This window comes from Sus scrofa, chromosome 1 (genome assembly GCF_000003025.6).
Source record: "Sus scrofa isolate TJ Tabasco breed Duroc chromosome 1, Sscrofa11.1, whole genome shotgun sequence".
Taxonomy (NCBI): Eukaryota; Metazoa; Chordata; class Mammalia; order Artiodactyla; family Suidae; genus Sus; species Sus scrofa.
The window spans coordinates 50,041,638-50,053,978 of NC_010443.5; the positions used below are offsets into that span (position 1 = coordinate 50,041,638).

General features: G+C 42.7%; 1 protein-coding gene and 1 long non-coding RNA gene across 5 annotated transcripts in view; one reads left to right on the forward strand and one right to left on the reverse strand.

Moving 5' to 3' along the window:
* Positions 1 to 7,961, reverse strand: part of LOC110260294 — a 52,290-nt gene extending 44,329 nt beyond the window's left edge. For all 4 annotated transcript variants that reach the window (XR_002343329.1, XR_002343326.1, XR_002343331.1 and 1 more), the window contains exon 1: positions 4,035 to 7,961. This is a non-coding gene — a long non-coding RNA (uncharacterized LOC110260294). The remainder of the gene's footprint in view (positions 1 to 4,034) is intronic.
* COL19A1 (collagen type XIX alpha 1 chain) overlaps positions 2,757 to 12,341 on the forward strand; it is a 357,863-nt gene continuing 348,278 nt past the window's right edge. The window contains 1 exon segment of the mRNA XM_003121272.5: positions 2,757 to 3,462. The gene's annotated coding sequence lies outside the window, so the exon portion shown is untranslated.

A 12,341-nucleotide genomic window follows, 5' to 3' on the forward strand; every position in this document is an offset into this window, starting at 1 on the left:
TGAATATGTTTTCATGTGTTCACTAACCATTTGTATTTCCTTTGTGAATTGCCTCTTCACATTTTGGCCTATTTTTTTATTGGGCTACAGGTCTCTCTCTCTTTTTTAAAAAAATGTTTTTTGAGAGCTAGATGTGTATTAATAACCATTTTTTTCCAGTCACATGTCTGTCTTTTAACATATTTCCTTTCAGCGTCACCGATCCCTAGGAAGAGGGTCTGATAAACTATGTGAAAGTCAGATCTGTGATGACCTCTTCCTCTCATTTCTAAACTCAGTCAATGTCAGGAGCTAGAATGTCTTCCAGGAAGGGAAGCAAACATAGCAACCACCAGTAGAATATTATTTTCTCTAGGAGGACAACTGTTTTTCGAAACAATGGTAAAAATAGCATTTACAATTTGAAAATGCTTTTACTTTTGCTGATTACTAAAAATTTTGAACTAAGATGACTACTTTCTTTTCTAAAAAAAAATTTTTATTACTCAATGAATGTATTACATTTATAGTTGTACAATGAACAAGATGACTACTTTCTTTTCACCCTTATTCTCATGATAGGAATATCATCTGTACTTCTGGCCTAGAAAGGAATAGAATAGGAAGTACACGCTCTCAATGACAAGTCAGAGTTGGTAATTGCAGTTGACAGTGACGTCTGTTCCTCCACTATGGATGCATTGAAGTGTTCTGGGGTCTGTATGGGAGTCATGTATGGCTGTGCCCCATCCATTGAATAGAGAATGAGCACTCTTATGGTGTGTTAGCTAAGAAGTTAGCTGGGGGCAATGCTGAAATTCTTTCTTCTTGGAAAATGGCAACTACGAAGGGGGAGAAAAGTGAAAGAAATTACAAAAGGGAAAAAGCAAAGCAACATCTCTGGGAGTGCAGAAGTACACAAAAGTGAAGAAAAGAAAAAGAAATAGCCATGTAAAAACAAACGATTGAGAAGGGAGGCTTAAAAAAACCCCACATTCTTTAAATTTATTATAGGGTAATTATCAAAATGTGGTGCAATGTTTATTTCAATTGTTTAAACTATATAAGTGGGACATTGAAAATATGGCATAGCTTTTAAATGTATTAAATTTAAAAGTGCATTTCAAATGGAATTTAACCCTCTTACGGCAATAAAATACTAGTTAGTGTCTCCCATGGGGCATAAATGTTGAGGGCAGTTTGTTTTCGAAATCTTTTAAATTATTTTAAGCCACACACGCATATAGCTAAACTGGGCATTAGAAACCCTGCAAGCTGTTTGCCAGAATTCTAAGTCCAGTCAGATTCCCCTATTATTTTCAGATGTTCCTTCCTTAGCTGCACTTCAGAAGCAAGTGGGAAAATGGATCATTTATAACTTCATTGGGGTTAGATAAATAAAAGTTGCTTGGTTAGGGGCTCTGTCTATTTGAAGTCACTGTAAAATTCAATGAAAAATAATAATGTGAGAAAAAGGAATATATATGTGTATGTGTGATTGGGTCACGTTGCTGTACAGTAGAAAACTGACAGAACACTGTAAACCAGCTATAATGGAAAAAAATAAAAATCATTAAATAAAAAAAAGTCAATGAAAAGAACTGTATAAAGGACCAAAGCCTAGGGATATGATAGTTTGTGATCATGAAACTAGCCCAGATTGGAACACTTTCCTAAAAGAAAAACACAGAAGGATTTACTGACCTGGGGATGTTAGTGTATCTAGGGACAGAGGAAGCAACAGATAATAATAATTTTTAATTGTATTTTTTAATTTCTCACTTTCTTCCAAACTTTTGTTTACTTCAACACCTTCAATAGGAAAAGGAGCAATTCAAGACACAAAAATGTCACAGGATCTGGCTAGTTCCAAAACCTCTTAAAGATTATGAAATTATTAAAATGTTTATGAAAACAGTGCTCACGTGAAGGTTGATTTTCCTGTATTAGAGCACAAATTAGAGGCAAAATTTCAGGCTTCCTGTAGGTAGTTTTAAAGTATTACTTTAAATAGTACCAATTAAGTGTAAATGTAAAGTTAATAGTCTATGGGAGAGATAAAGCCTGGGTGCTTTTATTCCAATTCATGAGCAATAAAAAGGTAAAGTATAATTGCTTAGAGAGAAAAAACACTATTATAAAAATTAGAGATTGCTCACCACAAGTCTGACGCAGGTTTGGGAATCCTGTTTTTCGGATGGTCGTGTGAGCAGCATGACTCAAACGACATCCTCCCTCCTTGGCTTCTTTCCATAGTTAACCAAAACCCAGTGATGAAAATCACAGGAGAGGAAACCACATCAGGAGGTTTTTAAGTTCTGACATAAAAACATGGTTTGCATCACTGTGGATGGGAGATTCTAAAACTTGAAGGATTTTGATCATGATGAAAGGCAGGTTTAAAAACCACTAGTTGACTCCTTAATAGTTTCACTTCAATGAAGTGGAAAGGAACTTTCTTCTAAAACATTTTTTTAAACATTTTTATTTTTTGTCAGCCTGACTTTATGTCCTGATTTGTGAGCCCAGACATCTGTGAACCCTATTGCTATGGCTTAAGATAATTTTTAAGCTTAATGATCTTCACCATTATGCATTAATAGTATAATTTACCCTATTTTTCCAACTGTGGCAATATGGAACGTTAAACAGCTTTTTGCATCTGTTTTCAAATGCCCGACTTACTTTCCTGAATTCTATAATGATTTTACATTTCTTTCAAATATATATGTATGTAATATACAATATGTATATGCACCTCCAAATACACATACATACTCACTACATACACTATCTCTACACACACACACACACACACACACACGCTTATACAGGGATCAGGAGAAAAATGTCACCTTCATATGTTGTAAGGAATCCCAAAGAGTTCAAAACCCAGGATTTGTAGTTAGTACCAATCCACAGAAAGATATAATATTTAATATCACAAAATAATGGACTTTGAGACAAACCATGCCTCACAACCTCGAATATGACTAGAATCCCGGCAGGCTCTCTTAACTTTGTCTAAACTGACATAAAAGTAAAAAATGAAACATAAGTGGTACCGTTTTTGTTTTGTTTTGTTTTTCAGCTCAATTGTTAAAAAGCCAGTTAGCTACCTGTGAATGTTCGCCGCATACACTATACTTTGAAGACACGTCACAATCAGAAGTGCCAAACTCTTAAGCGCTTGCACCTACCCGACCATCTATCTGGAAAACCGCTAATAAAACAGAAACCTGCAAGGCATTATTGCCGCCTCAGAGGAGACGTGTTTGTAATTAAGTAAACCTGGGCCTGAGTTGGCAGAGTCCTGTCTCGCGGAGTCCTCCGTCCTCGCCGAGTGGGAGGGTCACACGGGGAGAGACTAATAAGGGCAGTGATGCGTCCCCCTTCCCCACTCGCAGGGCTCTCACTGCTCGCGGTGCGGCAGCCGCGCGCGGACTCCGCTGCGCCTCCGAGGGGGCCAGGCACGCGGTCAAGGTAAGCTGCGCCGCGCCGCGACCCTGCCTCCCACCCGCTCCCTCGCACGCACGCGGCTCCGGTCATCCGCTCGCGTTTCTGTTCATTCGCGTGCATCTCCCTTTTCCAGAAAAGCTGGAAACCCTGCTACACACAGAGATGGGTCGGGCGGATAAATACCGCACACCTGCGATTACGCATTCGGATAGGTAGCTTAAGCATGGGACCAGTAAGGTTTAGCACGACCTGGCCGCTTGAACACGCTGCGCATTCTGTAGGTCGTGTTCATGTGTTCACATAATGCAGGCTGCGGGCTTTATACTTAGTTCTAGGTGGTTCTGCCGGCTCTGTGTTTGTAAGGCAGAACCAGGAGGCTGCTGATGCGTGAGAACAGACACTAAATACAGAAGAAAAAAATATCTTTGGGGTGAAATGCACAAAACAAACTCGATATGAATTCATGCCGTTAGAGCTTATTTTTTGGTCTCTGTCTAGAGCCGTCCTTCCCTGGATGCGAGGAAACAGTTAAGGGGCATAAATTAGGAAACGCGGGGTTGCGGCACCTCCTCCCCGCCCGGGTTACCGGTTCCGACCTGCGGCTGCTTCTCCCCGCGCGGCTCCCGGGGGCACGGCGCCGGCGTCCCGGGACTCGGCCTCCCGGGCCCCAGCCTCCCGGGCCCGCTCCTCCCGGCGCGCCAGGTCCTGCGCCTTGGCAGACCCGCAGCCCGCGCCGCGAGGCGGGACGGAGAGCGGCCGCCGTCCTCGCCGCCCCCACAGCCGCGAAGGCCGGGGAGGAGGCGGGCCTCTCGCCCGCCCGGGCGTTGCAGGGTCCCGGAGAAGTTTGCTGGCCCGGAATCAAGCCTGCTGCGGCCGGGGGCTCGCCAGCTTATCCTGAGCGCGGGGTGTGGAAGCGAAAGCCGCCCCAGCGTCGGTTACTGGGGGAGGGAGCGAGCAGGCGAGTCGGTGGGCAGATAAGTGGGTGGACTGGCCGGGGTTGCAGGAAAGCCAGAGGCACAGACGGGGATTGGCCGAGGGTGGGGAGGAGCAGGGTTCCAGGACACGTGGGCAGCCAGCCTCAGGGGACTGTGGGCTGGGGGTGAAAAAGAGGAAGACCCAGAATCTTGAAATGCATAGTTTTCATTGAACCATCCAGGATTTGTAGCAGCGAGTGCCACAGCTTGAGGTTGGGAAATAGGAGCAAAGGATACCATTGCACTACCTCTCCTAGCCCCCAATTCCAAGACTTCTTGCTTCCATCTTCTGCTTGAAGGAGAAGGCCAAGGAGAAACCAGATGGGAGGATGGTCCGGAGGCTCAAAAGGAATTTATATCTCCTGAAGATGGAGCAGAGGAGAGAGTGCGCAGTAGTGTTGCTGCTTCTGCCCCAAACAAGAGCCACAGTCATTCTTTAAGGGATTTAAAAAAACAAAACAAAACAAAAAACTCCTCAGCTGTGTGACAGTCTTTCAGAATCTCCTTGATTGGTCGATAGAGAGAAAATGGTGGGACCCCCACTTAGAGATCTTTGATAGGTGCCTACATAAGAGGAGCAGAGTAGATCTTCGGATGGTGCCGCATGTCCTGTGCCTAAAAGCCTCCTCCTGGAAAGTATCTCTTCAGGGTGGAAAAGAGGGCGGTGATCCCCAGGCTGGAAAATTCGCTCGCTCTCTGGGGGATCGAATGTGGAGAAAGTAACAGGCGGGAGCCTCTGTGAGGTGTTGTCCAGCCTGCTGTCTGGAATTGGTCAGGATTCTAAGTGGGATTTCCTGAGAAAGGAGGGTGAAGGTGGGTGATAGAGCAGGGGAGACCCTGAACCTGAGAGGAAAAGGTCAGAGAAAGAGCAAAGAGGTGATGGAAAGCTGAGATTATTCCCACTGTTGGAACATTATCTCTGTACCTGAAGCATTGTCATCCAAGGAAACCACCTAAAACAGAAGGAAGCCCGTGCTGTTCTCCAGAAATGGAAAATTCCCAGTCTACTTTCTGGTCCTTCAGCTTAATCTCTCCTGCTGCAGTTTTAGTTCATGTTTTCTAGCAGACAGAAATACCCCGTGGGTACACAGAATGGATGGTTTAAAGGCAGGGGAAGATATGGAGATAGAAACCACAGTTGTCTGGCTGATTGGCTTCGTAAATACAAATTCAAAGGAGGAATGAAAAATTAACAGGAATACAAACAAGCAAAGCTAAAGAGATGCTAATATATAATCTGGAGAGGATGCTGGAAAAAATATTTGAGGCAGGCCACGTTGAGGATGTATATCTTAAAGAGGCAGAGAATAAGGAGGCTGAGCAGGAGAGAGGGCCTGCCAGCCAGAAGGAAAGGCATGTGTGATGGCTTAGAGATGGGGGTGAGCTGTCATGTGCCTGGTACAATAGAGAATCCAGGCTTGGAGGGAAACTGGAGATGAGGAGAGTGGCTAGTGCCTGCCAAGGAGAGCTTGGAGCAGAGACTCAGAGGGACCTGGGGCTATTTAGGGTGTGATTCTATAGGCCACTGGTGAGATAATCAGGTGAGGAAGTTGTACATTGCATTTGGAAATGGATAGAAAGATAGCCGATACAAGAGTGGAATTAAGAAAAAAAAAAAAAGAGTGGAAAAATAGGCCTGTCCAATCCATGCAGAGCATGTGAGGCCCAAAGCACCTCTGATCCTTCTCTGAGATACATCAGAGCTAACCCTGAGATGGCAAGTTTATTCTGCCAGAAAGTAAGTAGGAGTTTTCAAATGGAAACATTGGGAGAAGTTGATAGGTTAGGCAAAAAGATACATATATTAATTTAAAATTTGAAGTGGTCATCCAAGGAAACCACCTAAAACAGGCCATTGATATAGAAATATCTGTGGGAACAGTGCTAGAGAATTAAAATCTGACAAAACATGGGCCAGTCATGATGACAGAAATTGAGAATAGAATCCAAAAAGTTAATGGCAACAACCCTAGTTCAGAGAAATCAATAAGAGCAGCACGTTGTTGAGGTGGAAAGAGTTGGTTCAGTCTACCCAAGGGCAGCTAAGTCTGGAGACCCCCTGGAATGTCAGCACTAGTTTTGAAGTGACAGGAGAAACAGCAGAACTTTGAGAAAATGTGATAGAGTTGATCAGTTTTAGAGTATTAACATCAAGAACCAGGGAGCATGTTTTCAGTAAAGAGTCGTTTATAGTATTTATTTTTGTCTCGCTAAATAACTGAAATTATGTTCACTGAGCCTTTTTTGTGTAGTATTTCCTCTATTTCTCTATGATTCTTCCTTTCATCTGTATCTTTCCATAAATGTTAAGTCTCCATCTAGATATACTACTTGGTTTTAACCTTTCATTTATTTAATTTTAGCCCAAATATATTGCCTTAGAATATACTCATCCTCCAAATTGATCAAATGCATGCTTATTCAATGCCAGGTTGAAACAAAATGCAAATATCAGATACGCTCTGTTTTCTCCAAGATATTCAGTATCAAGAGGAGACAGAACGCACACAAGTTACTGCAATGCAGTGTAGACTGTGCTGAAGCAGGGTTGGGTCCTGAGTGCTGGTGGATGGCAAGGCAGTGGTAATGACCTCTGTGATGCTGCTTTGAGACTGCAGAGAGAACACAGCATTTGAACTACATGTGGAGGGCAGAGTAAATGTTCACCAGATGGAGCAAGAATTGGAGGAACATTCCAGCAGCCAAAAAAGCATGTGCAGAAGCCTGGCACGTTTGGGGAATTGTGAAGAGTTGGATGGAGTAGAGTTTGTTTGGAAGTGGGTAACAGAACATGAGTCTGGTCAGATGAGTTGGGACCCTGTTACACAGCCTTGAGTGCCTGCTTCCCCAGGAGACTTTAATAAAGCAGAACATGTAAGGTTTCTGCCTTAGAAATAGAATTCTTGGGCAATGGGGAGATGGAATTGTGGGGTACAGGCCTAGAAGAGAGGAAACTCTTGGAGTCTATCATACTTTTCCAGACTAGGAATGATGAGAATGTGGACTAAGGCATTTTGTGTGTGTGTGTGTGTATGGGGAAGTTGATAGGGAGTCAGAAAACATTTTAAAAGTAGATTAGATAGACTTTGATAGAGATTTTTTATGGGGGATGGATGAATTCAGATCATTTTGAAATTTCTAATTTGGGTTCCTAAATTAGTGATAATGCCTGGAATTAAAAGATAAAAAATCAAGAGGTTTCTATAGAATATAATGAGGGTAGGAATGTTGCCTAAGCTGCAAAAGACTTCTGCTAACTAACTTCAATTTCATGACTAAGGTTAATGACAAAACTATGAAATAATGCTAGATCAAGTCCTAAGCTCTTGAGGATTTTTTGTCCTCTTGCTGGCTTGGATTTTTAACTGAGTAAGCATGACTTCCCAGCCAATTTTATCTAATAGTTTATAAACCCTACTATAGCTTCACTAAAGATAGATTCTAAAGATTGGTAAAAGAACAGATGTGTAACACCTGTTGTTTTTGCTTATTTACAAGATATGTCACTTCATAACAGTATGGCCAGATTTCCTTGGTGGAGTTATGTACAAGCACATTGGAGGGTAGTCCAGAAGGGGTGATTGTTAAATCAAACCTTCTGGACTACCCACTCATGCAGCATTTGTTTGTTTTGTTTTGTGTTTTAATTTTTTTTTTTTTTTTTTTGCATTTTCTAGGGCTGCTCCCGCGGCACATGGAGGTTCCCAGGCTAGGGGTACAGTCGGAGATGTAGCCACCGGTCTACACCAGAGCCACAGCAACGCGGGATCCGAGCCGCGTCTGCAACCTACACCACAGCTCACGGCAACGCCGGATCCTTAACCCACTGAGTGAGGCCAGGGATCGAACTTGCAACCCCATGGTTCCTAGTCAGATTCGTTAACCACTGAGCCACGACAGGAACTCCAGCATTTTTTTTTATAATGAATACTCTGAAGACATGGATTCTTTCAGTCATTTAACAAATCAGGCCTACTTTTTAAAGTCAAAATGTGTTGCTCACGTGAGAGCCTATGTAAAGTGAATCAGTGGTCTCTTTCTATTTACCCCTCTCTTTTTCTTCTTTCAGTTGTCTTTTTCATGTTATTTTCTATTTGGTATTAGATGTAATGCCAAGACCTAAGACCAAAATTTACCTAAGATCAAATTTCAGAGATGCAGAATGAGCATTACAAAATCTCCCAAGTTTGGAGTTTCCATCGTGGCTCAGTGGTTAACGAATCTGACTAGGAACCATGGAGTTGCGGGTTCGATCCCTGGCCTCACTCAGTGGGTTAAGGATCCGGTGTTGCCATGAGCCGTGGTGTAGGTTGCAGACGCAGCTCGGATCCTGCGTTGCTGTGGCTCTGGCATAGGCTGGTGGCTACAGCTCCGATTAGACCCCTGGCCTGGGAACTTCCGTATGCTGTGAATGTGGACGTATAAAGCCAAAAAATAAAAAAATAAAATGTCCTGTGGCATAGTAGTAACACTATTCATGTTATGTAGGCAGGTTTGGTTTGGTTTACTTCTGATGGCCCCTGACCGTCTTATCAAGCAAGCCTCTGTTCCATCATTGTCTACCTGTTCTGCTTTCCTTTACTTCTTAGTGTCTGTCTCTCAAAGATGACATATGTGTTTATTTGTGATCTCCCTGACCAGGGTGAAACCAGAGACTATTTGCCTCACTGCTGTATCCCCAGTGGCACATAGTAGGACCTCATCTTGTGAATAGGATGAAAGATTAAGATTTCCTAGTGTTTCCTTCCCTCCTCTTGATGTTCTCTGAATGCAAATATAGCTTAATAAGGAATTATTAAAAAGTCCATATCCTAACTCAAATATGCTTATAAAATTTCAAGAACTGAATTAGGAGTTCCCACGTGGGTGAATAGGTTAAGGATCCAGTGTTGTCACTGCAGTGGCTCAGATCACTGCTGTGGCTTGGGTTCATTCCCTGTCCTAGGAACTTCTGCATGCCTCAGGTGCAGCCAAAAAAAGAAGGAAAAAAAGGAACTGAATTAAGAAAGATTGAAGGACACATAGCTTCTTAAAATTCCCTTAACCCAACCAGTCTCCACAAATATTCTGGTTGGCAAAGGGTGGTAAGAACGATGGGCTTGAGTCAAGGCCAGAGGGATGCCCTCAGGCGGCCTCATCTCTTTGCTGTTGTCACAGTGAGAAATCAACCTCAGGTAGCCCTGCCTGGATGATCTTAGAGGGCTCTTGGTCTCCAGGAGTGTTGTCTCCTCAGCACGGTTAGTACTGGGGACACTCACAGTGGTGGCTTTGGTACTTTGTAGTGTTAGGAAGGAACTGTGGAAAGTCTGGTTAGACTCTTTTTTTAAAATTTTAAAAATTGTTTATGACCTCGGCTGCAGCATATGGAAGTTCCTAGGTCAGGGATCAAATCTGAGCCACAGCTGATACCTGTGCCACAGCTGCAGCAGTGCTGGATCCTTAACCCCCTGCACTGGGCAAGGGATGGAGTTCTGTCCTCTGCCATGACCTGAGCTGCTACAGTTGGATCTTTGATCCACTGGGCCACAGCAGGAACTCCCTGGCTAGACTCTTGATGGAGATTAGCCAAAACATGGAAGCATATCAGGATGTGATTGTCTGTCCCACATCCTGATGGTAAATATCATGGTGTAACAGCAGAGGATTTTTAGTTGATCAGGACCAGGGTTGAACCCCAGGCTCTGGGATCCTCTCTATGAGCTTTAGTATTTCATGTCGGTACCAGACAAGGAGGTCCCTGCTCTGGGCTCTACATTTTAGGAGGCCCAGTATGGTCTTTTGCTGTCCATACACCTGCTCTGAGGCATAGGAGTCCATACAAGTAAGAGGACCTGCCTACCCTAAGCCAGAGCTTATAGACCAGGCTCTGGATACCCAAGATCCTGAAATTCCCTGACTAAATGACCCTTAGTCTTCTTGCAGGATCTGGCAGACCTCTTCCTTGGGTCCGTCTTCCCAGGGACAGACCAAGCCACTGGTGTGAACACTCCTAGGCCCAAGGGGTGGTCAAGGAGAAGCATTTGCCAGTGTTTCGACAAAGCTTGGACAAAACTACTGGCCTGTTCCTGCAAGTGTGAGGTGGAACCAGGAATAGGAATAAGGGAGGAGCTCTGGTCCAGGCCGAGGCCAGTGCATCTATTGCAGCCTGATCTATTCAATTCTGAACGTGACCTTGGCTTTTAGTTCTTGGCAAAAGCATATTTGTCAAGATGAAAGGAGAAAACATTTATTTATTATCAGTTTTATTAGCTTTATTTTTAACTTTCGAACATTTAGATAGGTAGAATATGAATCTCTTGCCCTGTACTCTGCTAATGTTAAGGTCAGGCATACCTATCTCTCAGCTTTTATGAGTAGTGAATAAAATAGCATATACAAAAGAAATTCTGCTTCAGAAAATGAGACCATGTGTGTGACCAGTAATCTCCATAGCCTTCTTAAAATGCATCGAGAGCCATCTTTGTACAAGTTTGAAAAAAAGTGATTTAAAGACTCTTAGAAACCTCAGTATTTGCATATATTATCCTGAGGTTCTATAGGAGTCACTCCATGAGGAAAGCATTGAAGGTGAAAGTTTAAATCTTACCTGGGAAGAGCAGCACATCAAGCTGTGATAACATTGGCTTGGATTCATATGTAAAACTATCTTGATAGTCACCCAGCTGTAACTTGAGAGGACTGGAGAGAAAACAGGCAAGTTTTGAGGAGGAAGGAGATTTTTTGATGGTGGGCAAAAAAACAGAATCAAGAAATACAGGGCAGGTACCAGAGGTGGGTTGAGGACAACAAAAAGCAACCTGAGGATAGCAGGTACCTGGGAACAGGGAGAATGGTTTGGGGGAAAGGTCCAGAAAGACTACAGGGAAGTTTTGCCCTTGACAGTTTTGTTGGGGTCAATCCTGGAATTGCCAGCAACAGAGGTTAATGATCTGGGAAAGGAGGAGTTTTGTTGGTTTGTTTTGTTTATTTTGTTTTAGCATATACAAGGATTAATTTTGAAACTTTGATGAAAGGTTTTTTAAAATGTCCCTAGCTGAGTAGAATACATCTCTCATCAGGATCATCAGAACAACAGAAGCCTCCAATAGGAAACACATTTTAGGAAATACAAAAAGAAAAGATATATATTATAATGACCCTTGAAATATGTAAGAGTCTGAAATACCTTAAGAATTATAAAATAAAGATTAAATTATTGTCAACAGATTTAAACAAAGGTATAATTCACTGTGTCTCAAGATTTAAAAATTGTCAGTTTCTTACTTTTTTTAAAAAAATTAATTTAATTTTATTTTTTCCCGTTATACAGCATGGGGATCAGGTTACTCTTACATGTATACATTTTTTTCCCCCACCGATTGTTCTGTTGCAATATGAGTATCTAGACATAGTTCTCAATGCTTCTCAGCAGGATCTCTTTGTAAATCTATTCTAAATTGTATCTGATAATCCCAAACTCCCGATCCCTCCCACTCCCTCCCTCATCCCCTCGGGCAGCCACAAGTCTATTCTCCAAGTCTATGATTTTCTTTTAGTTTCTTACTTTTTAATTCAAAGAATATTTATTGAGTCCCTGCTTTTCTAGGTACTATGATAGGCACCAGGCTCTAGTGATAGACAAGACACATAGTCCCTGCCTTTAAGGAGCTTAGAGTTGAGTGAGGACAATAAACTTGTGTGTAGAGAAGAGTCTGACCTAGAGAATAAGAGTCAAGGCACTTATTGGTCAGGGAAGGGCCCTTCCACATAGTAACATTTGTAAATGAAAGATGCAGGATGCAGTGTGTTCCTGGATGAAGAAATAGCATGTACAAAAGCCCTGAGGTTGGAAAGAGTCAGGGTGTTTGAGGAATAAGACATTAGCTGGAGAAATGAATAAGGGCCAGTGTATTTGGGGCTTCTAGGCCATAGAAAGACTTCAGGAGTGCA